Source organism: Natator depressus, chromosome 7 (genome assembly GCF_965152275.1).
Source record: "Natator depressus isolate rNatDep1 chromosome 7, rNatDep2.hap1, whole genome shotgun sequence".
Classification (NCBI taxonomy): Eukaryota; Metazoa; Chordata; order Testudines; family Cheloniidae; genus Natator; species Natator depressus.
The window spans coordinates 38215901-38243071 of record NC_134240.1 but is presented as its reverse complement, the minus strand read 5'-3'; the positions used below and the strand labels follow the sequence as shown (position 1 = coordinate 38243071).

Below are 27171 nucleotides of genomic sequence, written 5' to 3'. Positions count from 1 at the left end.
GACATTGGCCCAGATAGCTCTTGTGGAGCTCTCTACTTTGTGGCAACACTAACTGCTTGACTAAGATAGGCATTTTAATTGTTATTTTAAATAAAATACTAAAAATAAAGATCCCTAATTAAAATATGTTGAGTAATCTAACAGAAATGCCAATAACACATGCATAATGCTGTATTGCTAAGCAAATGTGTGATCTTGATTTGTATCCTTTCTCTTCCCGTCACACTCCCTTACTCTACCTTCTGTTTTCCTCTTCTTTAGTTGTGCCATGTCGCTGTTTAGTCTCCTATCTTGCAAAAACTTAAGTGATTAACTTTAACTTACCTTTGCAGGATCAGGGCCTTAGATTATGAGCTCTCTGGGGAAGGGGGCAAGTCCTTTGAATTTTTTGTGAAGCACTTTGCTCGCTTTTAGGCACTATGTAAAGAATAATAGGAAGAATGAAATCCAATCTCGTTCTCACAGACCAGGTCAGTAATGTTTCCTTCCCCCTCTTCCCCGCCCCCTTCTCTTGGACTTAGTATTGTGTGAACTGTCTTATTTAACTTTGATTCATGCATCCCTGCCAAGAGTAGACAGTGCTGCAGGAAGCTAATTGTGTGCCTGAAGGTGCAGGATGGCTTCTCATTGCTCTAGTTTCCAAATCAAACCGGTATGGGCTGGATGTGGGTGTGGAGGAACACATCAGGAACTGATCCCAGCTAATGGAAACATGCCTAACGTAAGAACTGAGTGGTTCCAAAACCAGTTCAACCTTGGTGGAAATTAACCTTTAGATTGTGTTTTGACAGCTTGCACACTGATGCCCAGTTACTTCACTTTTTTCCTCAGTGATTACTGGGTTGAAGCAGTGTCCATTCATTGAGGGTAAAATATGAATGAACGTGTGTGTGGGGGGAAATATTAATAACCTACATTTATATTTTAGCCACATCCCCCTCCCAAATTAGTGCAAATGAAGAGTAAAGGGATTCTCTTAAATAGATTTGTTTGGTTTGCATGTCCTTTTTTAAAAAAATTGTACATATTTTTAACTCTCTGAAGTCTCCCTCTTAAACAGTAGTTCTGTAGGAGTTGCCACTTCCTCAGGAATCTATGACTCAGAGAGTGTATAAATAAAATGACATCACTGCCAAGCTTTGTTTGTATTGCCCATTTCCTAAATGGAGACTCTGTTGTTCTAACTTCAATGCTTGCATCAATTGTTGTTGTTTTTTTAAATAGTAAAAGCATCCTTGCCAACATTGACTAATACATGTTCAGTGGAATTATCTTTTTGAATCCTTTAAATCACCTATTTTGAAGTTCATTTAAAGCAGTAGACATTATACTTTAATTCAAGATATTATTCATGACTAAAATAATTGTAACATACAAGATATTGTTGTTACACAGTATTCCTAATATACTGTCAATGTGCAATGGAGGAAACAGCTGAGAGTGTGCGCATAATTTTTTTCCATTATTATTCTAACAAACAATGAAAAGAAAAACAATTGTGTCTTCTGAAACATCTTATTTTTACCATGGAAAACAGGCAATAGGTCTCTCTGGAGGAGAAGTGTCATCCAGTAGGTAGAGGCTTTCACTTTTTATGTCCCATACTTTAGCTTCCCATTCAAATATTTGTAAATATTTCTACCCCCCTGCTCCCAATGAGCATGTAGCCTCAAACCACTGAAGGGTAAGAGTTAGATCCCAATTGTATTTTTCCTGAAAGCAACACTTTTCAGTTAGAACTGCCTTTTAATACACCATTGACATAGATAGACCCAAAATACATCCTACTTCTTTGTTGGGAGTCACAGGTGCACCGAGGAAATGAGCTGTTCTCCCATGGGATTCCTGTCTGCTGCATTCTTCTGAGCTCAAGGCCAAATCTGCATTTCCTAGGCAAAATGCCCTGTGACACCACTGCAGAATGTGGCCATCAGACTATCAAGGGCAATTTGCTCATTGTGAAGAGTTAGATTGCTTGTCCAGGTCATTTTATTCACTGCTTTCAGGAAAGAGCATGTTGCACTGGAGTAACATGCAGTGATTTTTGTTGTAGAGTAATGAAGCAGTGTTTCTTTGTTTAAACAGCAGCAAATAATGCTATTCCAGGAATAGATGGACGTTAGTAAGGCAGAGTCTGTAGCTATATCCTCTGACTGTCCTCCGATTATGTCAGTTCTCACCAACTAGGAAGGGCTAGCCTGGTTAGAGCTTAATAGGTGACCTCCAAAGAAAGCCCAGGTGCTCCTAGGTGGTGATCTTTCTTCTGAGTGAGTACCTTACTCAGTACCTTACCAAACCCTGGCACAGTGTTAGGAAGAATTGTGCTGTCACAGCAGTTATCTTTCAGATGAGAAACAAAACAGAGGACCTAAAAAGATCCCCTAACACCTTCTGTAATGTAAGGGGGATTTGTCAATCCTGGTGTCCTAGCCAGGTTCATTTTGGGCAATTTCATTGCCTACCCGAATTGCTGCTGCAGTTTCCCTGGTGTTCTTTGCTGTCTGTCTGACTATCATGTAGGGTTGCTGTGTTGTTAACAGAAAAATATCTTAACAATCTTAATTCAAACTGCTGCATTCCACTCCAAAGGTGACTTTTTTCAGTGATTGTTGAAGCAATAGTAGTATATTGTCATTTGTACTGTGCTTTAGTATCCTTTGAGAGGATAGGTGCTAGATAAATGTAGTAATCTGATTATAGTTTGGTCACACAGATATGAAATAGTGCTACATATTTTCTGTTCCAAATAAGAGTTGGGTAGTTTAGGTTGCTATCATACAGCCAGGTTAAACTCTAATCATACGTTTCCTTAATTTGTACATGAGCATAACCTATCTTCTTCCCAGGCATTTATTGCAGGGTAGTGCTCACTGGAAATATCTTCTCATTCCACCCTTGGATAAGCACCCTAGAAAGTTCACTGGAAAGGAAGATGTGCCTTGACAAGGACAAGGAGGTTTTATTGTGCATTAATGTGAGCAGAGGTTGCTCTTGCATGTTGGGCTTCTGAGCCTCAGCATTTGTGATTTTATGTACAGTAGCATGTCAGTTTGTGGAATGAATGAATGATGTCAATCTTGTAGTATTAAATCTACCAGGCAACCAGTATATGGAATCCAGTCAAAATATTATTGCTGACACAGTGATGTACACCATGCATAAACTAGTGCTTTCACAAATCCTAGCAGTAGAGTACTCTAGTTTCTTAAGCACTGTACTGCATTGAGTGGGAATGCAATTGCATCAACCCCCTCAGATCCAGCTTGACAGACTTAAAATAAGCTTCTTGGAAATTGCTTGTTCTTGTTTGTAGGGATGAGAAGGAGAACAAGTCAAATTATGCTCACGTGATAAAATTATGTGGTGTACAAATAGAGTTTGCCTGTGTTGCTGTTGATGTTCTAGCACTGTTACCGACAAGTGAGAGTATCTGTTACTTTAGTCAGCTGCCTCATAGAATGGTAGCAGCTGTAAATCATGCATAGAATCTGATGGGGACTAGTGTCAAGCACCTGGATGCCTAAAAATGACTTGGAAATGGAGATGGAAATACATATTAACTTGAGATGCTGAAAATGAATGTGATGTAAATGTCATCTGTATCTTGCATGTAGGAGGCAATCAGTCTTCCCACTATGACAGACAGTGTTGTGCATTGTTTTTAACCATGACCTAATAAGATTTAGTCATTATATTGTTGTTCAGTGTTTCTGAGCTCCTGAATGATTGTGACTTCAGAAAATTTCTCAATCAAGCTATTGTACACTGGTATTAACAGTTTTGAGATAATATGAATTGTTCATTTCTGTGACTTCTAAAGATATATTTGTATCCAAGGTAACTTTCTCATCTCCAAAAGCTATTACAGAGTTGGGGAGCCAGCATGGCCCAATGGATAAGACACTGAACTGTGAGTAAGAGACTCTGCCTCCTGTTCCTGATGCTGCCACTGACCTGCAGGGCAAGTCATTTCACATCACTGTTTCCCCATCCATTCTTTTTCTGTCTTGGGTTTTTAACTTGTAAGTTCTTTGGGGAAGATACTGTCTCTCACTATGATTTTTATAGAGTGCCTAGCACAATGGTCCCCCAATCTTGGTTGGGACATCTAGACATTACTGTAATATAAATAATAATAGTATAAATATCTCATCTCTAACACAAGTCTGTTAATGCCTTTTAATTCACTTATTTTGGCCAAGATTTTCCAAAGTGACTAATGATATTAGCCGTCTCAATTTGTGAATTCCCAACTTGAGACACCTTACAGGGTCTTGATTTTCAGAAAGTGCTGCTGAGCACTCACCTAACGAAAACCAGCCTTCTTAAAAGGTGTCTCAAGTTGGGCACCTAAAATCACTAGCCACTTTTGAAAATCCTTGGCCTTCTATTTTATGTAGGGTGACCAGATGTTCCGATTTTATAGGGACTGTCCCGATATTTGGGGCTTTGTCTTATATAGGTGCCAGTTACTCACCCCCCCCCCACCCCCGTCCTGATTTTTCACCCTTGCTATCTGGTCACCATAATTTTATGGCTCAAAGAGGAGCATGATCTCAGATTTGAAGACAGTCTTACCATTTAGTATGTATTTTAAAAATTGCAGTCTATGTTTAAAAGAAGATTGAATAAATGAATCTACTGTTAACTTTTAATATTGATTCCTGGTTTGTATTGCCGTTTGTATTGCTTGAGGTGTTCTATTCTCTGGATGATGCTCTTTCTGGAGTGGTCAGGGAGCTACAAGTAACTAATCAACTGAAAAACTGAGGAGCTGTAATAGAATTTTTGCTAGCCCTGAGTGTGTGAAAGTGCCACAATGTAGACTGTCATGTTGCTCATCCAGGTTATATTTCCTACCATCGTCATCTTTAAAATCGCTGAGTATGTTGAACCTCTTAAATGATTGGGCCAAACTCATCTTAAGGGTAAGTTGCTTCAACTCCCATTAAAGTCTTTCGGATAAATTAATTGAGGGTGTAAATGTAAATGTAACTTGCTCCAATTTGGCATTCACATGAAGAACTAATGTATTTTCCATGGCAAGGGGGCAGAAAGAGTGCAGTGGGAAAGATAACTAACAGGAGCTTATAACATCAGTCTCTCTTTCACATGCCACACGTTATTCCTACTCTGACTTCTGTTTCTTTTGCCACCTCTGCATACACCTTACACTCATTTTCCATAGCGAGTGAATGCCAAATTGATGCAAGTTACACCAATTCAACACTTATATATATATTTGACCCACTGATATCTCATATGTAACTTGCTTTGCATTTAAAGCCACCAGTGAATTTGGACCACTGGCCAAATTGATCCATCTCCACTGACTTCAGTGGAGTTAAGCCAAGGATGAATTTGGCCTATGTTGTTTGAACATGGGGGGCGGGGGGGAAATGTGTGGAGGTTTGCTGGAAAACGGTGCTTTTCAAACAAAGAAATGCCCTTTCTAGCTATTTTGGTCTGTGTTAGAGTTTTGAAACACTGTGCCCAGGAAAAATGAACAGCCAAAGAAACCCTATCTACATAGATCAGGGAAAGTGTTAGAACCTTGGAAGCAGCAACCTTGTGAGCCTGCCTGCTGTTAGCACAGTTTGCACAAACATTAGATGTTGTCTGCTCACAGAGATTGATCTGGTCTCACTGTAAATCTGACAAAGAGAAGAGAACTGAACCCGAGTCAAAGGTTTGATTCTCAGAGTGAAATCCTGGCCCCATTAGGCAGGGTTTCAACTTCAGTATCTATAACCAAGCTATGAATTTTCACCATCAAGTAATTCAAAATGGACTTGGAGAAAATCTTGGCATGGGGCTTCTCTTTAGGGTTCTTGTCCCTTCAAGTGAAAGAGCTGGGTCTCTCAGCAGGAGAAAGCTGGCATGTTGACTTTGACAGTGACAAAGCAGAAGGACTAAGTAGCAAGAACAGATGAAAACTGGTATTTTCAACGTATTTTGGTGTTCCCCTTCTTTGTGGTTGATCCAGAGGCCAGTGCTTCCTCTCACCAAACATAAACATGCTTCCAAAACACCTGCATCAAATATGTTTCTCCTCTGCTGCAAGTCAAAACATCAGTTCTTTTTATATACTTAAAATCTAAATGAGCAACTTCGTAAATTCCTGAAAGATACATTTGGCTTGTGGTAACTATAAACAGTCTATCACCTAACACAGCATACAAGGATCTAGTGCTTACATTCGGAAATTCACATTCATCATCCTCACTTAACCTTTTCTCAGTCAGTCGGAGTTTTTTTTATATAACTATATCATTCTACATTGTATCTATATGAGGGAGAGAATAATAGTCCTTGAGTAATGATATGTTGAATGATTGTTAGATAATTAACTACAGAGATGTAAATAAGGTGTGATCAGCTGTAATATGTTGGAATTCTTCAGATTTTATCAGATTTTATAGCATAGCTGATGGCTAAATGTCCCCCAGTTAACCTTGTGAAAAAAAGAAATATGGAAGAAATTGATCTTCATAAAAATATGCCTGAAAACAAAATGGCCACTTATTTGCCAAAGCAATAAGGGGAACAACTTCTTTGAGTGATGGTCCTGTCAGGGTTCCCTCCCCACTCTGAACTCTGGGGTAGAGATGTGGGGACCCGCATGAAAGACCCCGTAAGCTTATTTCTACGAGCTTAGGTTAAAAACTTCCCTAAGGCACAAATTCTTCCTTGTCCTTGGATGAGTGCTGCTGCCACCACCAAGTGAGTTAGACAAAGATTCAGGAAAAGGACCACTTGGAGTTCCTGTTTCCCCAAAATATCCCCCCAAGCTCCTTCACCCCCTTTCCTGGGGTGGCTTAAGAATAATCTACCAACCAGATAGGTAAACAAGGTAGCACAGACCAGCCCCTTGGGTTTTTAGGACACTAAAAACCAATCAGATTCTTTAAAAAAAAAAACAAAAAAAACAAAAAATAAAAAACACCAGAACTTTATTATAAAGAAAAAAAAGTAAAAGAAACACTTCTGTAAAATCAGGATGGAAGGTAATTTTACAGGGTAATAAGATTCAAAACACAGAGGATTCCCCTCTAGGCAAAACTTCAGAGTTACAAAAACAGGGATAAACTTCCCTCTTAGCACAGGGAAAATTCACAAGCTAAAACAAAAGATACTCTAATGCATTTCCTTGCTATTACTTACTATTTCTGTAATTTTAGGTGTATCATTCAGTAGGAGCTGGATTACTTGCTTGGTCTCTCTCTGTCTCCCGAGAGAACAACAACCCAAAACAAAAACCTTCCCCCACAGATTTGAAAGTATCTTCTCCCCTTATTGGTCCTTTTGGTCAGGTGCCAACCAGATTATCTGAGCTTCTTAACCCTTTACAGGTAAAGGAGGGATTTTATGCTACCCTTAGCTGTATGTTTATGATAGGTCACTGTTGTGTTCTACTGAGGGTTATGTGCATCCACCCTCAGTGGAATATAGATAGGGACTACACATCTTGAAGAACCTCCAGTTACAGGCAAGTAACCGCCTCTTCTCTCAATGTACGAACAAGAGCTATCCAGATTGAAATCCTTCACTACCAGCAGGAGGCATGGGTCTTCAATGTACCCACTGAGATTATTTCTGGTGGAAGAGGCATATCACCAAAGTGCCAAGCACTTCTGGAAATAAGGCCCTTTTTGCCTTAGGTTCAGTGTATACGATTTACCCTAATCAGCTACTTCTTTCCCAGAGTTATACACCCTAAAAGACAAAACTCCTAATAAAGCCTTTCTGACCTACAGTATAATCTGCCTCACAGCCTCCACCATAATTGGATCCCCACTAATCTTTGGTCTTTCTTCCCTCTTCTAGCAGAAAGACAGGAGACATAACGAAGGGGCAGAGTGGAACGGAAAAAAGAAAAAACATGACACAGAGAAGAAAGAGCCAGGAGAAAGAACATCTGGAGAGGGTCAAGAAGGACATCAGTCATGAGAATCATTATCTTCAGTCTTTGCCCCAGACACGAGAGACAGTGGACCAGGTAAGCCCTAATTTTGGGGATTCCCCACCAGATGTGTTGCCAGAGGTTTTGGGCAGTTTGGGACCCATTTATTTTCTTTTCATACTTTTGCTCTAGAGACTTTTTTTCCACTGACATGATTCTTTCCTTCCCCTCCACCCTCATTGCATGGTTGCTGGCAGGTCTCAGCAAATTCACACCCCCGCTATGCCAAGCTATTTTGGGGCCTAGTCCTGACTTCCTCATCTGAGTTCCCCCCACAAGTTGCTCAAGCCCTGGGGATTTTAAAGCTCTCTGAAGCCCAGTTGGAGCAGTCTCTGTGCTCAGCCCAGCCCACCAGTCCTGGATCTCCCAGGTCAGCCAGCTCTCTGCTTCTGCCTCTCCCTTGCAGCAGCAGAGCACCACTGCACACTTCTCACCCCTCACATCAAACACTTTAGACCAGGAGGGAAACACTGATTATTTGTATCTAGAGAGGAATTAGACCTTCTGCATCTTGGTCCTGACGGATCCTCTTACAGAGGATATTCCTGCAGTACCAGAACCCCTTGTTCCCAGGACCTGGCTGCTTTGGAGCTTGAGGTTGTGAGCTTGCAGCCTAGTGAGAAGGTTTTAAAGAGGGCACTTCCTCACTTTAGAGGCCAGGCAGCTTTGTCTTGCATTGTGCATTTCCTAACTTTGGTGTGGGACCTGATGGACCAGCATTTAATTCCCACTCTGGCCATATATCTTTAGTAATTCACAACCTGGAAGAAGGTCTCAATGTATATGAAGTAGGTGATAGATCTCTGACTTAATTTGCAGCTGTCGTTCAAATACTGTTATGTTTTTCCTCCTAACTGATGCATAAACTATTATTTTATACATGCTATATTTTCCTCAGAAGCCAAGGAGATTAAGACAGATGAAATACAGTTGTGAGCCCCTTTCACCTTATCTAAAATTACCTTGTCCCCCTACTTTGAATTCCTGACCCAACCTCCTCCCTGTATCTGAGTGTTTTTGATGTCCCTGAATTGCTTTAGATTTCACTTGTATCTTAATCAAATTCCATGTTTACATTTTCAAATCCCAGAATGCAAGCGCAGGTTATTGGTTTTCCCAGGACTGTACTGCTACCCATTTATCAATCTGTGTGCTTGACTAGTTGGATAGATCACAGTTTTGCCAACTTTCACAGTTTTACCACCAATCTTGTGATATTTGGTCCTTTTCTAAAAGCCCCAGTTCCTGGAATCATGTTGTCATGTGAGAATCTCAGGTTTTGTCTTCTAAAAAGTACATATCTGGCCCTGTGGTTTTGGAGGAAAGTTTGAAAACAGAAGTCAAAACAAAAACAATCCCAGATTTAATGTTTTTTTTAGATCTCAGAATTTTAAAGCTGGTCTCATGATTTTGGGGCCTAACTCATGACTTTAGAATGTTCTGGATTGACGGTACTGCAGAATATACTTCCAATTGTGTGCAAATGCATTTGCAAACTGATCACTGATATATCGCAAATTACAAGTACAATGATGGCACAGGTTAATTATATAATTACTATGAGACAGTATGTGCATGTAGATGATGATGTTTGTTAATATTCACAGAAGCTACTACATTACCTTCTGACATTTATGCAAATAATTTGTCACCAATATACATAGGTAGGAGGTTAGACTGCTCAGCTGTTTGAATGTCTTGCCTGGATATTGATCTATTTTCCACTCCTTCCTACTTTGCAGAAAAAAAGAATAGACTGAGGCAAGTGCAAGTAATACAGAAACAGTGCTATTGCTTTTTCCTCAATAATGTAAAGACAGGAAATCAGCTTGTGAGTGGCGGTATAACAGTGCAAAGAAGTGCTGAAGCGGGGCTAAAGTGGTGGGATTTTCTAGTAGCAGGATCACATATTTGGCAGTAAATATGCATTATTTCCTTTCTATACCAGACAGCTAATCAGATTGGATTAACTGATCATTTTATTTCTGTTGAGTTCTGGAAATTGGCATTCTGACTATAGACTGCTGAGCTATTAATAGTTCAAAGGTGAAACTTATTTTTTATTCAGAAAGTCAGTTTAAAGAACTAGTGAAATACTTTACATGAAAACTATGGCAAGTTTTGATAGGAACTGGTTTACAGGCAGTTTGTTTGCAAAGCAGGTCAGGAAAATCTTTTAAAGTTGTATTTTTTGGACATAGTTTGTAATATAAGAACTCCTGAATTGGCGTTGGTTAATGATCAGTGTAATGGTTAGTACAGCTTTTTATAAACTCCTTATTAATGATGGGTCAGTTTCTGCTCTCGTTATCACTGGCAGTGCAATAACCACATGTATTAGACCTGAGGGGGATAAAGGAACTGTTGCATTTCCATTGCAAGATGAAGATCCTGCCAGCGCTGACCACTACCCTTGAGGGCTGTGTGGAGATGCTCTCCCATCTCCTTGGCTGGCCCACCACCAAGCCTTTGTAGGGGATGAAGAGGAGGAAAGCTCTGTTGCAAACTCCTTTTGACTGCTCCTCTGCCTGTTAAGGGGATACTGAGGGTGAAAGAAGGTTGAATTGATTTGGTGTGAGGCAGGTTCAATTGTATTGATGATATGGGGATGAAACTGATTTTTCTCAGTTCTCACTCTCAGCTCTGAGTGCCTCTTGCTCTCCGCTCCTTACACGCACACCACAAACTGAAGTGAGCTCCTTTTTAAACTCAGGTGCCCTGATTAGCCTGCCTTAATTGATTCTAGCAGCTTCTTGATTGGCTGCAGGTGTTCTAATCAGCCTGTCTGTCTTAATTGTCTCCAGAAGGTTCCTGATTGTTCTGGAACCTTCCCTGTTACCTTACCCAGGGAAAAGGGACCTACTTAAGCTGGGGCTAATATATCTGCTTTCTATTACTCTCCTGTAGCCATCTGGCCTGACCTTGTCACACTTCTCTTTCCTTAAGGATGTGTTTAGTGGGTGTGGGCGGGCCCATTATTGACTCTGACCTTAAGCATTCCCTCAGGCATTTATCTCACTTCCTCTGAAAATTGGTAGGGTTCAGACATCAGCTAACAGGGTGCAGAGTCATGACTGGGAGTTGCAGCCTCCCCAGTGAAGGTAGGAGGTGGCCCTGGATGAGAACTCTAGTAGCGTGGTGTACCAGTGCAGGCGAGGCCATGCCGGAGCTATCAGAATTACCTTTGCTCCCTCCCTGCGGACCTTGAGCAGGACCTTGCGCATGAGGGGGAATGGGGAAAAGGCATAGAGCAGGCAACATCTCCAGGATAGCAGGAATGTGTCTGTGAGTGAGCCCGGGCTGTGACCCTGGAAGGACCAGAACATGGGGCACTTCCTGTTGTATTGAGTGGCAAACAGATCAACCTGGGGAAATCCTCATCTTTGGAAAATGAGGTGTATGACATCTGGCCAGATGGATCACTCGTGTGTGCAGAAGGACCTGCTGAGGTGGTTCGCCAGCATGTTCTGAACTCCCAGTAGAAAGGATGCTTCCAGGTGAATGGAGAGGGCTATGCAGAACTCCCACAGCTGGAGGGCCTTCTGGCATAGGGTAGAGAACAGGCTCCACCTTGCTTGTTGATGTAAAACATGGCGGTGGTGTTGTCCATTAGACCTGCTATGCACTGGCCTTGCAGTTGGGCCTGGAAGGCCTGGCAAGCTAGGCACACTGCCCTCAGCTCCTTGATGTTGATATGTAGGGAGAGCTCGTCCTGTGACCACAGGCCCTGTGTATGGAGGTCCCTCAGATGTGCACCCCCTCCCAGAGCCAATGCATCTGTAACCAGGGACAAGGAGGGTTGAGGGTTGTGGAAGGGGACTCCTTCGCACATCACTTGGGGGTTGAGCCACCAGCGGAGGGATGTGAGGACCTGCCCTGGTACCGTGACCACTGAGTTCAAGCTGTTGCGCCCCAGGCGGTAGGCCGAGGCGAGCCAGGCCTGCAGCGGTCTGAGCCCCAGCCTGGCGTGCCGGGTCACGTAACTGCAAGCAGCCATGTGGCCGAGGAGACTCAGGAACCCCTTGGTGTTGTGGTTGGGAATTGCTGTAGGCTTTGAATTATGTCCGTGATGGCTCAGAATCGGGACTCCAGCAGAAGGGCTTGCACCTGAACGGAGTCTAACACTGCCCCAATGAATTCTATTCTTTGGGTTGGTTCCAAGGTCGACTTCCCCAAATTGAGGAGGAGACCCAGTCGCTCAAATGTGCACCTGACCAAACGGATTTGTGACTGCACCTGTGCTCTCGTGCAGTGCCCGAGCAGCCCGTCGTCAAGATAGGGGAATACCTGCACCTGCTGACAACGGAGGAAAGCAGCCACAACCGACATGCACTTGGTGTGGAAGCACCTATGTGCTAATACGTGTCCTTCATGTCGAGAGCAGCATAGCAGTCTCCCCGATCCAGGAAGGGGATAGTGGTGCCCAGGGAGACCATGCAGAACTTCAACTTTACTATGAATTTGTTGAGTCTGCGCAGATCTAGAATGGGTCTGAGACTCCCCTTGACCTTGGGGATTAGGAAGTATTGGGAGTAGAATCCCTTGCCCCTTAGCTCCTGAGAAACCTCCTCCACCGCTCCCATGGCGAGGAGCGCCTGCACCTCCTGGATAAGGAGTTGCTTGTGAGAGGGGTCCCTGAAGAGGGACAGGGAACGGGGGTGGGAGGGAGGGCAGGAACAGAACTGGAGAGAGCATCCCACTTCCACCGTGCGGAGGACCCAGCGGTCTGAAGTTATTTAGGACCAAGCACAGTAGAAGTGAGACAAATGATTCAAAAAGGACGGGGAAGGATCTGGGAATGAGTGTGGTGCGCCATCCTCTGGCACCCCTTCAAAAGGCCTGCTTAGAACCTGACAGTGGTTTGGTCTGTCCCTGTCCCTGTCCGGAAGGGGGGTTGGAAAGCTTCCTGCCCCTTCCTGTAAAATTCTTGCCTCAGCCGAGGAGGATAGGAGCGCTGCTGTTGCTGTTGGGGCTTGAAATGTTTATGTTGGGTTGCCGGGGTGTGCATACCCAAAGATTTCATGGTAGCCCTTGAGTTTTTTAGGCTATGCAGACGAGAGTCAGTCTGCTCCACAAACAGGCCCGCCCCATCAAAAGGCAGGTCCTGCATCATCAGTTGAACCTCGGGCGGTAGGCCTGAGGCTTGCAACCATGAGGTGCACCTCATGGCGATACCAGAGAACAAGGTGCGTGCCGCGAAGTCTGCAGCATCCAGTGAGACTTGTAAAGAGGTCTATGCCACCACCTTGCCCACCTCCACTATAGCTCCAACCTCTTACCTGAACTCAGTTAGCACAAGCTCCTTGACCTTGAGCATCGAGTTCCAGGAGTTGAAGTTATACCAGCTCAGAATTGCCTGCTGGTTGGCAATCCTGAGCTAGAGCCTCCCCGTGGAGTAAACCTTACGTCCAAACAAGTCCAGGCGTTTGGCCTCCTTGGACTTAGGTGCTGGGGCTTATTGCCCCTGCCTCTCCTTTTCATTTACTGCCACAACCACCAGTGAACAAGACCTTTGAGGGTATGAAGTACTTCTTCTCAACGCCCTTGGCAGTGGGAGGGATGGAGGCCGGGGTCTGCCAGATGGTCTTGGCATTGGTCTGTATAGTTTTGATGAGGGGCAGAGCCACCCTCAAAGGACCCTCTGGGGCCAAAATGTCGACCACCAGGTCCTCTGACTCCACCACCTCCTCATCCTGCTGACCCATGTTGCATGCCACCCTGCGAAGGAGGTCCTGGTGGGCACAGCGGTCTATGCGAGGCAGTCCGGAGACAGAAGTGCCTGCAACGGCCTCGTCTGGGGAGGAGGACAAGGAGGCTAATGGGGGAACAGGGTCCTCCCATCTCTCCTGCTCATCGGGAACCTCTCGACTTGTCTTTCTCGCTGGACCAGGCTCAGGAACCGGAGTTGGAATTGGTTCTAAGGACAGGTGGGGGCACGGCACCTCCTCGGCACCCCTAAGGATGGGGTGACTGGCGGAGGCCTCCAGCACTCTCGGTTCAAGATGTGGCCGATCGCCTTTAGACTGGGTGCCCTGGGCCTGGTGGTATGCCCACGGGGTCCAGAACAGCCTCTGCACTGGTCCCAGCCACTGCGCAGTCCATGGCCCTGCCCCCATCTCAGGCCTGGCCTGTGTCAGCCCTGCTCTGAGTACTTAGATCCCACTTCTGAATCTGAAGACTGGGATCTGGAGCTGCGCAGGGTCCCTGAGCAGCATCAGTGCTGGGTCCAGGACCTGCTGAGTGATGGGGACCAATGTGTAGATCGGCGTCGCGATCAGGAGCGCTGGTATGACCTGGAGCGGTGCCGCAAGTCCACTGGTGCCACGATAGCAAGCAGTGCTGGGATTCCAAGTGGTGCCGTGATTCTGTTGGTGGCAAGGACCGGAGCATCACTGGTTTGCCTCAAGACGGTGCTGTACGATGTGGTACCGGAGGCTTGGCGCAAATTGTGGGTGACCTCAGCGCTGTCATGGCAATGAGGTCCCTTGCAGCTGCAAAGGTGTCCAGGGTGGATGGCAGCTCCACCTCCTTGATGATCTGGCCCGGGGAGTCAAACAGCACTGACTCAATGGTCCCCCTTGCGGGGCTGAAGTTGGCAGTGCCGTCTCTGCAGACTTTGGCACTGGGTACTCCTCACAAGGACGTGCCCCATTGGCTGGGTCTAGAGGGGTGGGGCTCTGGGACGGAGAGCTGCTCCTCCCTTGCTTCCGGTGCCGCTTCTGTGCCGGATCTATCCCACCGGTTTCGGCGCTGGGGAGCGGCGGTGCCATGGGTCTCTGCCAGAGTCTGTCCACAGTGCCACTTCCACCACCAGGTGCTATGCACCGAAGAACTTGGCGCCGGGTCCTGCCGCGCCGGGGGGCTGGGGTCTACGTGCCACCTCCATAAGGAGCTGCTTGAGGCAAAAGTCTCACTCGTTTTAGGTTCTGGGGCGAAACCTTTTACAAATCCTGCACCGATCGGCTTGGTGAGCCTCCCCAAGACACTTCAGACAAGCATTGTGGGGGTCGCCCATTGGCATGGGCTTGGAGCAAGACTTCCAGGGCTTGAACCCCTGAGACTTGGGCATGAAAGCCCTCCCAAGAAAAAGCGGTCGGGATGGAGGGTAAACCCCCCAGCCCAACTGCTAAGTACAACACTAAATAAAAATTAAACTAACTAACCGTATAACGAACAAAGAACAAACTAGGCTAGGGAAATGTGGTAGAACTTGCTGAGCAAGACGCCACAGTTCCAACGATCGTCACTGGCAGTAAGAAGGAACTGAGGAGGCGCTGGGTCGGCAGGGTCATGTATTGAACACCATGAAGGCACCACTCCAGGGGGCTCCATGGCTGACCCGATGGGTGCTGCTAGGGGAAAAACTTTCTGACGACTGTGCAAGCGACATGCTCACACCTAATTGGAATCTATAGGAGCAATCACTTGAAGAACTAAAATGATTTCACGTTTGCTTAGGTCGCTACTCATTCAGGACATCTCTTTTAACACATGGTCCAAAAGTCACATCTTTATCATTGTTAGGAAAGCATTGCGCTGTTCCTGTTAACCAGTGTTTCTAGTTAGACTAGCTATTCTTTATACTTTCACAAGATCCAATCCGTTCTTTCTCCAGAGTCAAAGGTGCATACACTACAGAACAACATCTTTGTTCAAGTTCACCTGAAGACATTATTGTTTTGCTTTAAAATAAATAGGATTACTGGTTTCGGTTACCCATTTGCTAAAACAGTCCCAGTGGTTAAAAAGAAAAGGAGTACTTTTGGCACCTTAGAGACTAACCAATTTATTTGAGCATAAGCTTTCGTGAGCTACCGCTACAGCTCACGAAAGCTTATGCTCAAATAAATTGGTTAGTCTCTAAGGTGCCAAAAGTACTCCTTTTCTTTTTGCGAATACAGACTAACACGGCTGCTACTCTGAAAGCAGTGGTTAAAAAGTGGCTTCCCTTATCTTGCTTTTCAAATTCCTAAGGGAAATATGGAAGCTGCTGGGGAGCTGAGACTTTTGCAAATACTTGATGAAAACTTAGCAGTTGTTGGAGGAAGCAACAAACAAAGGCATTCACAGCACAGGGGAGTGACTTGGTATCAAGGTTCCTTCCCCACTCTGAACTCTAGGGTACAGATGTGGGGAACTGCATGAAACACCCCCTAAGCTTATTCTTACCAGCTTAGGTTAAAAACTTCCCCAAGGCACAAACTTTGCCTTGTCCTTGAACAGTATGCTGCCACCACCAATGGTTTTAAACAAAGAACAGGGAACGAGACCACTTGGAGATGTCTTCCCCCCAAAATAGCCCCCCAAGCCCTACACCCCCTTTTCTGGGGAAGGCTTGATAATAATCCTCACCAATTTGTACAGGTGAACACAGACCCAAACCCTTAGATTTTAAGAACAATGAAAAATTAATCAGGTTCTTAAAAGAAGAATTGTAATTAAAGAAAAGGTAAAAGAATTATCTTTGTAAAATCAGGATGGCAAATACCTTACAGGGTAATCAGATTCAAAACCTAGAGAATCCCTCTAGGCAAAAGCTTAAGTTACAAAAAGACACAAAAACAGGAATATACATTCCCTCCAGCACAGCTTATTTTACCAGCCATTAAACAAAAGGAAATCTAACACATTTTCTAGCTAGATTACTTACTAACTTAACAGGAGTTGGAAGGCTGCATTCCTGATCTGTTCCCCGCAAAAGCAACACAGACAGCCAGACCCTTTGTCCCCCCCGCCTTCAGATTTGAAAGTATCTTGTCCCCTCACTGGTCATTTTGGGTCAGGTGCCAGCGAGGTTACCTTAGCTTCTTAACCCTGTACAGGTGAAAGGGTTTTGCCTCTTGCCAGGAGGGATTTTATAGCACTGTATACAGAAAGGTGGTTACCCTTCCCTTTATATTTGACACTTGGCTTTGACATTCTTTGCATGTCCCTGTATAATTGGTGATAATATGTATGTGCTTTTTAAAAAAAAAAATTAAACAAATAGTGGCCCCTGCCAACTGACTAAGATTGTTAATTCCTCAACCACATTTCTCATTTTAATTAAGCTCATTTTCAAATGTAAATGATGCAAAGAAAATGGGCCACCCAGAGGTGAAGAGGCTCCATTTTTTCATCATTGATTACCTGAGCAACCCATTCCCTTCTAAGTTTTATTGCAATTTTTGCAATAACTTAGAAGGGAATGGGTCGCTCAGGTAATTGATGAAAAAATGGAGCTTTTTCACCTCTGGGTGGCCCATTTGAATCATGCCCTGGATCAGCAGAGATTGAAAGTTTCTGGTTCGAGTATGTCTACCTTGCAGCAATCAGTAGATCTAGTTAGCCTGAATAACAATAGCAGTGAAGCAATGTCAGCATGGGCGGCAGCTGCTCGAGTATGTACCCAAGGTCTTGGGCAGGTAGGACTAGCTAGATTAAAGCTAGCTTGGGTATGTCTGCATGTGTTCGAATGATACCTCCTGATTGCAATGCACGGTATGTCTACCCAGCTGCTGGAAGATGTGATTCCCACTCAGGTAGATGCTACTTGAGCCAGTGTGCTAAAAATAGCTGTGTGAGTGTGGTGAGCTAGCTACCCAAGTACAATCCTGTCTGAGATCCTAGGTACCAACCTGGGTGGCTAACCCAAATCACTGCCCATGCTTCTGCAGCCACACTGCTATTTTTAGTGTGCTAGCTCAAGCAGAACTAGTCTGTGTACATCTACCGAGTTGGAAATTACACCTCCCAGATGATGTCTGCAGCTGTAAGTACACAGAACTTAAGTCACTAGCTGGCCCATTTCTCTGTCCAAATCATAAAATCATCACTATTGAGTCTAATTGGCATCTTCTGGGCATCTCAGCAGAGCAGGAAAGAATTAAGGGGGCATGGAAACAAAACTAACCTTTTACTCCTAGATGGGATCCCTCCACGAGAGGGTTAGGGCAAGTTGGCAGATCAGGGAAATGTTCTGTTGAGGGAAGAAGGCTGGCTGTCATTCTGACATCTTTCAAGTTAGAGGGCACAGCTGAGGTGAGAAGGCCTCAAATTTAAGCTTTTCTTAGATTTATTTTTTTAGTTCTTTTTGTGTGTTTTATTTTCACAACAAATGCGTCAATGCTCATATCTGTATTTTAAAAAATAAAATGAAATACATGGCAGTATCCATAAGCAACCCTACAGTAACAAACCTGGGAATATGCATGATGCATAAAACTGTCAGGTTAAATTCATTTAGTTCAGCTTCCAACAGCTCTTATAAATAAAATAAATTTTTTGCAATAGTGTCAAATCTGTAACAGTGTTCCCCTTCCATTTGGTGCCATAGGTTAATGAATGCAGTGTTTCTGAAGAAATGAATGATCTGGAACTTCCAGCAGTCCAACCTCAATCAGAGCCTTGAGGAAAATGTCACTTACAAAGTAAATTTTGATCATCGTGACATTAATTTCAGGATGTACTTGATTAATTAAATTATAGACAAGCATATAGGAGTGCATACTGGTTCAGCACAGAACAGATTTTTTTTCCCCAGCTATGGAAAGTTTTCTTATTAACTGTAAAATGTAGTTCTCAAGAAACTGTAATTGCACCACTTAGTTTTCAAGAAATAGGATTCAGGGCAGTTGAGTTGTATATTGTTTATACAACTTATATTAAATGTCATAGCTATACATATGGATAACAAATAAATTACTTCACTAGTTCAAGATGTTGAAGGTTTTTCCCCTCATTGTTGAACATGAAAAGGCAGTGTTGGCTCTAATCATGAGTTGCAACACACACAATCAGAAGTATGCTGCTTGCATCATATTTGCCAAAAGTGAGTAAACAGTTTTCAAGATAAGCAGATTTTCAACTACTGAATACAGCAGATATGTGGCTTACTCGACGTCATGTTGACAGATGCCTTTGTATCTGTCTTTGTGTTAGAGAGAAGACAGATGTCTTGCTTGGCATTTATGAAAGCTGCTTCATAACAAAATAAAATATAAAACCAGAGTGAATAATCCAATAGTGAACAGCCTAACTCGTCATCCTATAAGCAAGAAAGGCTGAAATGGTTTTATGTCAATCTTATGAAGTGTGTTCTTACTGGAACTGAGTAACTGCTTTGTCATAACTTAGAATTTCTCTTTCAGTAGACTACTTTTGTTTCTCCACCCCTGTTGAGCCATAAATTCATGAAAATCACAATGTTCATTTATGATTAATCCCACGCCAGCTGTGGCTAACAGAGACACATGTTAGTTGGTTATAAATACTCCTCTGAAGTGATACAGTAATTAGCAAACTATGAAAGACCATAAATTAAAGTAATGTTGTATGATAAATTGGTCTCCTAATTCTACCAAGAAGAGGAATGTGAAAATTTCATATTTAATGACTCCTGGGGATACTTTTGTAGGCTATCTTCAGTATAATGTTTTGTACTCCTCTGAGTCCTGCACTGGGAGTGGGACATATGAGGAATAATCTTAAAACCAAATGCAACAATCCCTATACACCCCTCACGGGACAAAGGGTTTAAGATGAAAAAGTCTGTGTATGTTGCAGCTCCGTGTATTTTTGGGGAAAAGGGGATTGTTCATAGGGCATGCTTCCCTCCAAGCCCGGCCCATTTTAAGGATGAAATCTACAAAGGCCTATTAATGGTAGTCTGACTGCAGCATTCATTCCCCTTCATGGATGGAGCCATGGGGAAGAATTGGCGAGGCAGCGGTACTACAGAAAAGGATCTAGTGGTTATAGTGCATTACAAATTGAATGAGAGTCAACAGTTTGCTGCTGTTGAGGAAAAAAACAAGTGTCATTCTGGGATGTATTAACAGAAGTGTCATATGTAATTGTCCCGCTCTGCTTGATGCTGGTGAGGCATCAGCTGAAGGAAGCACTGTGTCCGACTCTGGGCACCACACCTCAAGAAAAATATGGATAAATTGGAGTCCAGAGGAGAGCAACAAAAACGATAAAAGGTTTAGAAAGACCTGTGAGGAAAGGTAGAAAGAATAGAGTATATTTAGTCTAGAGAAGAGATGGTTGAGGGAAGACATAACAGCCTTCAAATATGTGAAGGACTGTTGTAAAGAGGAAGATGATCAACTGTTTTCCATGTCCACCCAGGGTAGGAAAAGAAGTAATCAGCATAGTTTGCAGCAAGGGAGATTTAAGTTGGATATTAGAAAAAACTTTTTAACTGTAAGGATAGTTAAGCACTGGAACAGGTTACCTAGGGATGTTGTAGAATCCCCATCAGATTAGACAGACACCTGTCAGGGAGGTCTAGGTTTACTTAATCCTGCCTTCGTGTGGAGGATGGATTAGATGACCTCTTGAGGTCCCTCTTAGCCCTGCATTTCTGTGCCTGCCCAGTAAGAACCATGTCTGATATTTTTTTTAAAAATGGTTACATTAATATTTACTATTCTGGAAGTTACGCTGCGAGTCTGTAGGTAAAACTAAGTAATTGTGAGCAGATCTGAGAAAGGGGGCCATTGCCCTGCACATGGTAACAGGAGAGCTTCCTTCATGGAACTGGGAAGAGAGGGAACCCTGATTCTCATTTACACCAAGGTCCCTTTACAACACGTAGACAGTGTGACTTGCAACCATGTCTAGATCCCTTTTCTCTGGAAGGGCAGTGTAAAGAGGCCTTTGTGTTAATAAGCACTGCACTCAAAGTATATTAATTTTGCAAACGTGATGGTCAAATGTAGTCAGTGGAATGGGGCAAGAAAACTTATTAAATGCAAATCAATATACTTGTAAAACTTGTAACCAGAAAAATCAAACCTAATCTAGGAAAAGACACTGAGAATGCCTCTGTTATAGTCAGTTAACCTGTCCTGAAACTGGAAAAAATGGGCGTTGACTCAGAAACAAAGATGACATTCAATGGTGTATACCAAATGAGTTAATAACAAGGAGAGGGAGAGACCTAGGGTACATCTACATTGCAGCCTTGGGTGTTAATGGCAATGTAATACCTGAGTGAGATGTGCTGGTAGCGAAAGAGGTTCACAGAGTAGTTGTGTGCGCACCAAATGGCCCTGAGATCTGGAACAGTGGATCCATACGTACCTATGGATTCCGTTGACTCTTTGAGGCCTGAAGGCAGCACTTGCTGTGCCCCCCCACATGGCTATAAACTTCTCCCCCTTCCTGCACAAGGAGAACATATATCCCTGAAACATGGTGACTAGTACTTGCTCTCCTCCCCCTGGATACGCAGGCCCCCTTGTGCATGTGTCATGGGAAAGAGCCCAATGGAACCAAAAGGGAGCATTCTAGGACTGAAGGACAAGAGAGCTATTAGTTAGCGATCCATACATGCCAAAAAATGAAACCCACAACTAAAGACTGTTGCTCCTTTTAGATGCAGGAAAACACATTTAAGAGGAGAGAACCCATTTGAACTTCCAGTAAGGGATAGTTACAACTCCTATTACTTTGACCTTGTTAAAATACAGTAATTCCTTGCTTAACATTGTAGTTATGTTCCTGAAACGATATTAAGCAAATCCAATTTCCCCATAAGCATTAATGTAAAAAGGAGGGTTAGGTTCTAGGGAAATTTTTTTCAACAGACAAAAGATATTATGTATATACACACACGGTATAAGTTTTAAACAAACAATTTAATACTGTACACAGCAATGATTGTGAAGCTTGGTTGAGGTGGTGGAGTCAGAGCATGGGATATTTCTCAGGGAATGCCTGGCTCCTAAATGATGAACTAGCAGTTGGCTGAGCCCTCAAGGGTTAACACGTAGCCTCACACTCTACAAGGCCGCAGAATGAGGGGAGGAGACACAATAGACGCATGGCAGTGGCTGCAAAATTCCCTGAGGAAATGGAACATGATGATGAACCCACGCTATCCCACTGGAGCGCACCATTCCCTCCACTTTCTAAAGTCGTGGGGTGGGGTGCATATGTGTGTGTGAGACACACACGCATTGCCCCTGTAATTACGTTGACCCCACTCTTAGTATATTGCCTTTTTAAGAAGATCAGCAAGTTGAGTTAACAGCTGCTGCCAGCAAGCTCCCTCTGTCCTGAGCCCTGTCTCCTGTGTCCCCCCTGCTCTGTGGAGATGGGGCACAGGGAACTTAGGGGAGCTGATACAGGGGCTGCCAGCCCACCCTGGTTCCAAGACCCCACCAGCTAGCTCCAAGGGGCTGCTCTTCCTGCAAGCAGTGAACAAAGCAGGCAGCTGCCAAACAATGGTATAAGGGAGCATTGCACAACTTTAAACGAGCATGTTCTCTAATTGATCAGTGACACAACAAAACAACGTTAACCGGGACAATGTTAAGTGAGGAGTTACTGTAGGTGCATTCTCTGATGTGGGATTTGGAGTGTGCATGAACAGTATAGATAACTAGTTATATCTAGCATGGCTTTGTCCTCTTGGGAGGCCTTGATTAAGTGTTTACTTTAGAAAAACCCGTAAGTACATATGACATGCTGTTAGTTAAATATATATTTGGATCTGCGGACAGTCAGTATTCTCTCTCTCCCCTAAAGGAGATGGCCTAGCTGAAACCAGGGGCCTCAGTTTTGGAGTGGCAGTTTCCTGTAGTGCTGGAAGATGCAGATTAGATCCTTGTTGAGGAATGGTGGGATTTGAAACCAAAAATAATGACAAGAAGCAGATTCGTCTCAGCTGAGAATGACTGGGCCAGCCCTGGTGAGTAGAACTCTTACTCAGGCCATTTAAAGTCCCTCTTACATGTCTTGTCATGAAAGTGCTAGACAGGCAGCTTTCTGCATTGCCATGGTATTTAGATATTGGGGGAAGTCACCATTCACACAGCCATTGTGGATTTTAATTCAAAATATGGTCAACCTTCTATAATCTGTAAATGACAGTTATTACTCTGCTATCACAGGGGTGATTTGGGAGCAGGGTTAAAAGAAATCTAAAGGGAGTTCTAGTGAAATCTGATCCTCTCGTGTAAGGACATGGACAGTTGTTAATGGAAAAGTTGCTGGCATCCAAACTAGAACAGAACTTGGTCTTTGTCTAAACTGCCCCAACATTCAGACTACAGGGTGTGAATAGCAGGGCACACCAAAGTGCTGTGCTATAACTCTGCCATGTAGATACTACAGGTGCAAACTAAAAGGATCCTAGTTACTGTAGTCTTGTTTGAAGAGGATTAAAGTGACGCGAACTAGGAACCTTTTTGTTTGTGCTTGCAGCATCCACACAAGGGTGTCACAGCACACCACTCAGATGTGTGCTGCTATTCACACACCCATAGTCCAAACTGCGGGACAGTGTAGACAAGCACTGGGTATTTACTTCAATTACTGCTGCTGCATGTATTTGGCTACAGCTTTATATGGAATATTGAGACTTGCCAAATGCATGCTGCCCCACTGGAAGAGCATAATTTGATGGATAGGTGTGATAACCATTCAGCAGTGACACTGTTAACAAGTTTGACAACTAAGGAGGTATAATTAAGGTTAAAAGTTTCACTCAGTAAGATGGGGGAAGTTCACACCTGTCCTGGTGCTATTGTTTCAATCTGTTGCTATCCTGTTGTCAGCTTTTTAAAGGTTGCTTTTGCAGCTTGAAGAGGTAGAAATATTTAAAGCTTAGATGCCAGTGAAACATTCAGAACAATCTGAATTTGATGGGTAGCCTATATGTTTGTCATCCATGATGTCTTAAATTAAAATTCTGGTATGAAACTAATTTAGCAGAAGGAGATGCAGATTCATATTGTGTTTCCTTGGGGTCTACAGAATAGCAACTTGAAGATGCAATTCAAAAAAAGCAGCAGTAAAATTAAAGAGAAAAATGCTCTTCAGAACCATGCTGTCATCACCAAAAGGAGATACAAGCAATAGACAAGGAGACACATCATGGTTTCATTGTTTTTTGTTGTTTTAGTAATTTACAGTTACTAAATATATTGTTGCGTACAGGGTCTGTTTGTTCATTCTTGAATAGGCAATGACCGCCCCATCAAATAATATGACTTTAGGCATGTCTGTATTGAAATCATAGGCTGTGACTGAAGCTCAAGTAGATATATCCAAGCTAGCTTAACCTAGTTATCTTGGGTCCTGGAGCAGTGAAGCTGTACAAGCCCCCCTAAAATTTCAGGTAGGTAATCAGGTGGCCTGGGCAGAAGCGTGCACTGCTTAAAGCTAGTTCTGCAATCATACCCTGTGATTGAAGTCTAGACATACTCTTTGTTGACTGCTGCTGTGGTTCCTTGATGCACATTATTATAATCCTGTATGATACGGTACTACACTAACACACACTAGAGAACGTGTGGTGTGCACTAGCAAGGTCCATATGAGCCAATTAGTGCACATCGGGATTTTTACACCCCTTCAGTGCTATCTAAAGCGCTGTTCAGACAACAGACCATTGTAGCTGGCTCCCCTTCCAAAGGTCACTTACTTTGTGTGTTTAGGCTTCTTTCCATGGGTACAGGTTTCAGAGTGGTAGCTGTGTTAGTCTGTATCAGCAAAAAGAATGAGGCCATCCTGATTATCACTACAAAGTTTTTTTTTTTTTTTTTTCCTGCTGATAATAGCCCACCTTAATTGATTAGTCTCATTATAGTTGGTATGGCAATACCCATTTTTTCCATGTTCTCTGTGTATATATATCTTCCTACTGTATTTTCCATTGCATGCATCCGATGAAGTGGGTTTTAACCCACGAAAGCTTATGCCCAAATAAATTTGTTAGTCTCTAAGGTGCTACAAGGACTCCTCGTTCTTTTTCCATGGCTAGTTACAGAGAGGGATATTTTTCAAATGTATTAAGCTAATTAATTTTGGTGTATTCTCATAGTCTCCTACACCCAAAAATATTTAACAACCATGTTTGCGTACTTAATTCCTGGCATATTTTTTCAGAAGTTTAGCTGCTTTGAACACAATTTACAACACTGTATAACATCACTCCTATTGGACATCTAAGGCAACACGTTCTCAGTGAAATAACTGTACTGTTTTGTTCTTCTAGGGCAGTATCTTTTTTGCAGACACTCTTCCACTACAGCCTGAGCTGAAATTTGTCTCAGTCTCTGAAGAACGTTATTGAACATCAGGTACTAGCACATTTATTTTTAGGGAATCAGCTTCCAGTCAAATTATTTTCCACTAAAATCCCCTCCTTAGATCAGAGCAGATTTTAACCACATTTTTTAAAACTGTACTGAACACAAGTATCCTCCTCTCTATACTTCTGGTCAGCAGGGGGAGAGTTTTACAGTGTAGATAAGCTCCAAGAACGTGACAGATGGGACAAAGTGGAAAAAAGAAGAAATGAGTTTCTCTTCGCTGCCTGTATAGCAGAGATATATATGTGAATGGCCCATTCGCTCTTGCTAAAACAATGGCTGCTACTTGTTAAGCTGCATTAAATATGAACAGCTGCTTTCTAGTCCCCTATGGAAATGATATGCTGACATCTCGGTGACTTGATCAATGGGAATTGTGCCAAAAATATTTCAATAGTTTCCCTAGTTGCAGGCCTAGCCTACATTCAGAATTTAGCTATCTTGTTCAGGGCTGTAAAAAATTCACATCTCCCGAGCATTGTAGCTATGGTGACCTATCACCTGGTGTAGACAGATGGAAGAATGCTTCTGTTGACCTAACTACCACCACCACCACTCAGGGAGGCAGAGTTCCTCCAGCGACAGAGAAACCCCTTTCATTGCTGTAGGATGTGTCTATGGGTTATAGTGGCAGTGCTTCTGCCCCCCCCAATGCACACATGTCCCTAGTGACGTGCTCACAAAACTGTTGGCATTCTTAAATACTGCTGCAGGAACAAGCCTTTTTTGGAGTCTGCCACGCAATGGTCCATTTGCAGCCACCATAACTGTGGAAAGTGTTACCAACCTGCCTGCAACTAATTTCCCTTGCCAGAGGGAAAAAACAACAGCTACCCAATGCCATCTGTGCTGGCATGTCTCAAAACGTGGTGGGTGAACAACTCTTGGTGCAGGTCAGAGCCATGGCATCTTTTGTATGATCAATATCGTCCCATATACGTGTTCCTAACTGCTATTCGTCACTGGCTATGTTCTCAGCAGGATATATATGCTGCATGGAAAAATGGGGTGCAAGAAGGACAGAGGTCTAGTAGGTCTGACTCCATCTACCAGGGAAAGATCCCAGTTTGATGCATTGTTCCCTTACTCCAACCCTAGAAAAGGTAAGATGGTCATTTTCAATTCTTCCTTTTTAACCAAATTACAAAGAAGAGTATGCACACACCTGTGATTTAAGAGCACTTTATTGTTCTTTAAGGCTACTTTTTAAGTACAAAAAAAGATGGCCTGCCAAACCTTTTTTTCTTTTCCCCAGGTGAAACAAGGCCACAAAAGAATGGTATATTTACAAACACGGAGAGAATCTTTCAGACTGAACTGTAGCAGATAACATGGCTCTGTGAAGAAACTTCACTATGCGTTATTATGGTGAGTTTACTTTCCCCCCCAACCCTTTGGCTTTCATGACATAATTGTGTTTAATATATTTGTTTTTACTGGACATATCACATTAAATCTTTATTGCCCCACATCCATTTACCTATCTCAGATAAGTAAATGTGACCTTGTAAAACAGCTATTACTGAAAATATTAGCTTTAAAAACATGTGTGTTTACAAAGAAATGTAGAAGGAGTCACATTTTCCACAGAGTCCATCTACAGTATTAGTATTTTACTGTTATAATGCTCAGTAGCCTGTAGCAATAACAAACTAGTGGCTATTAATGCTAATGCAGTGTTCTCATAGAATAACTGTGTTCCTGCACTTTTTTAATGTATTACAGACAAATCTACAACAAAAAAAGATCAACTTTTTTCTCCAAACAAAAAATGAATGATTACAATAAAGGAAAGGGAAAAATTAAATAGCTACATATCATTAACAAATTAATTGTTCCTCAAAAAATACCTACAAATTTCTCTGTACATTCTTTACGCACAGCGTAACGATGGTCTTAAAGTTACCTATATAAAAAAGTGTTCTTTTAACAATTTTCCTACAGAGAGTAGGGTACTGAATGCCAAAGCAGGTAAGCGTTGACTACCCAGTAAGATGGTAGTGAAATGTGTGAAACTGGGGGCTTGTTTGTGTGGTTTTTGTTTTTAAAAAAAATTGAGCAGCCACCCTCTCAACATGAGTAAGAGCCAATCTTCTGATATTTTCTCAAATTAAAATAGCT

The 27171-nt window shown here is 43.0% G+C and overlaps 1 long non-coding RNA gene across 1 annotated transcript; it reads left to right on the top strand.

Annotated features, from left to right (window-relative positions):
• Positions 1–4805: 4805 nt before the first annotated feature.
• Positions 4806–26363, top strand: LOC141990676 (uncharacterized). Its single transcript, XR_012640232.1, has 5 exons — positions 4806–7999; positions 22481–22643; positions 24954–25038; positions 26029–26153; positions 26306–26363. It is a non-coding gene; the product is annotated as an uncharacterized LOC141990676 (long non-coding RNA).
• The last annotated feature ends 808 nt before the right edge of the window (positions 26364–27171 follow it).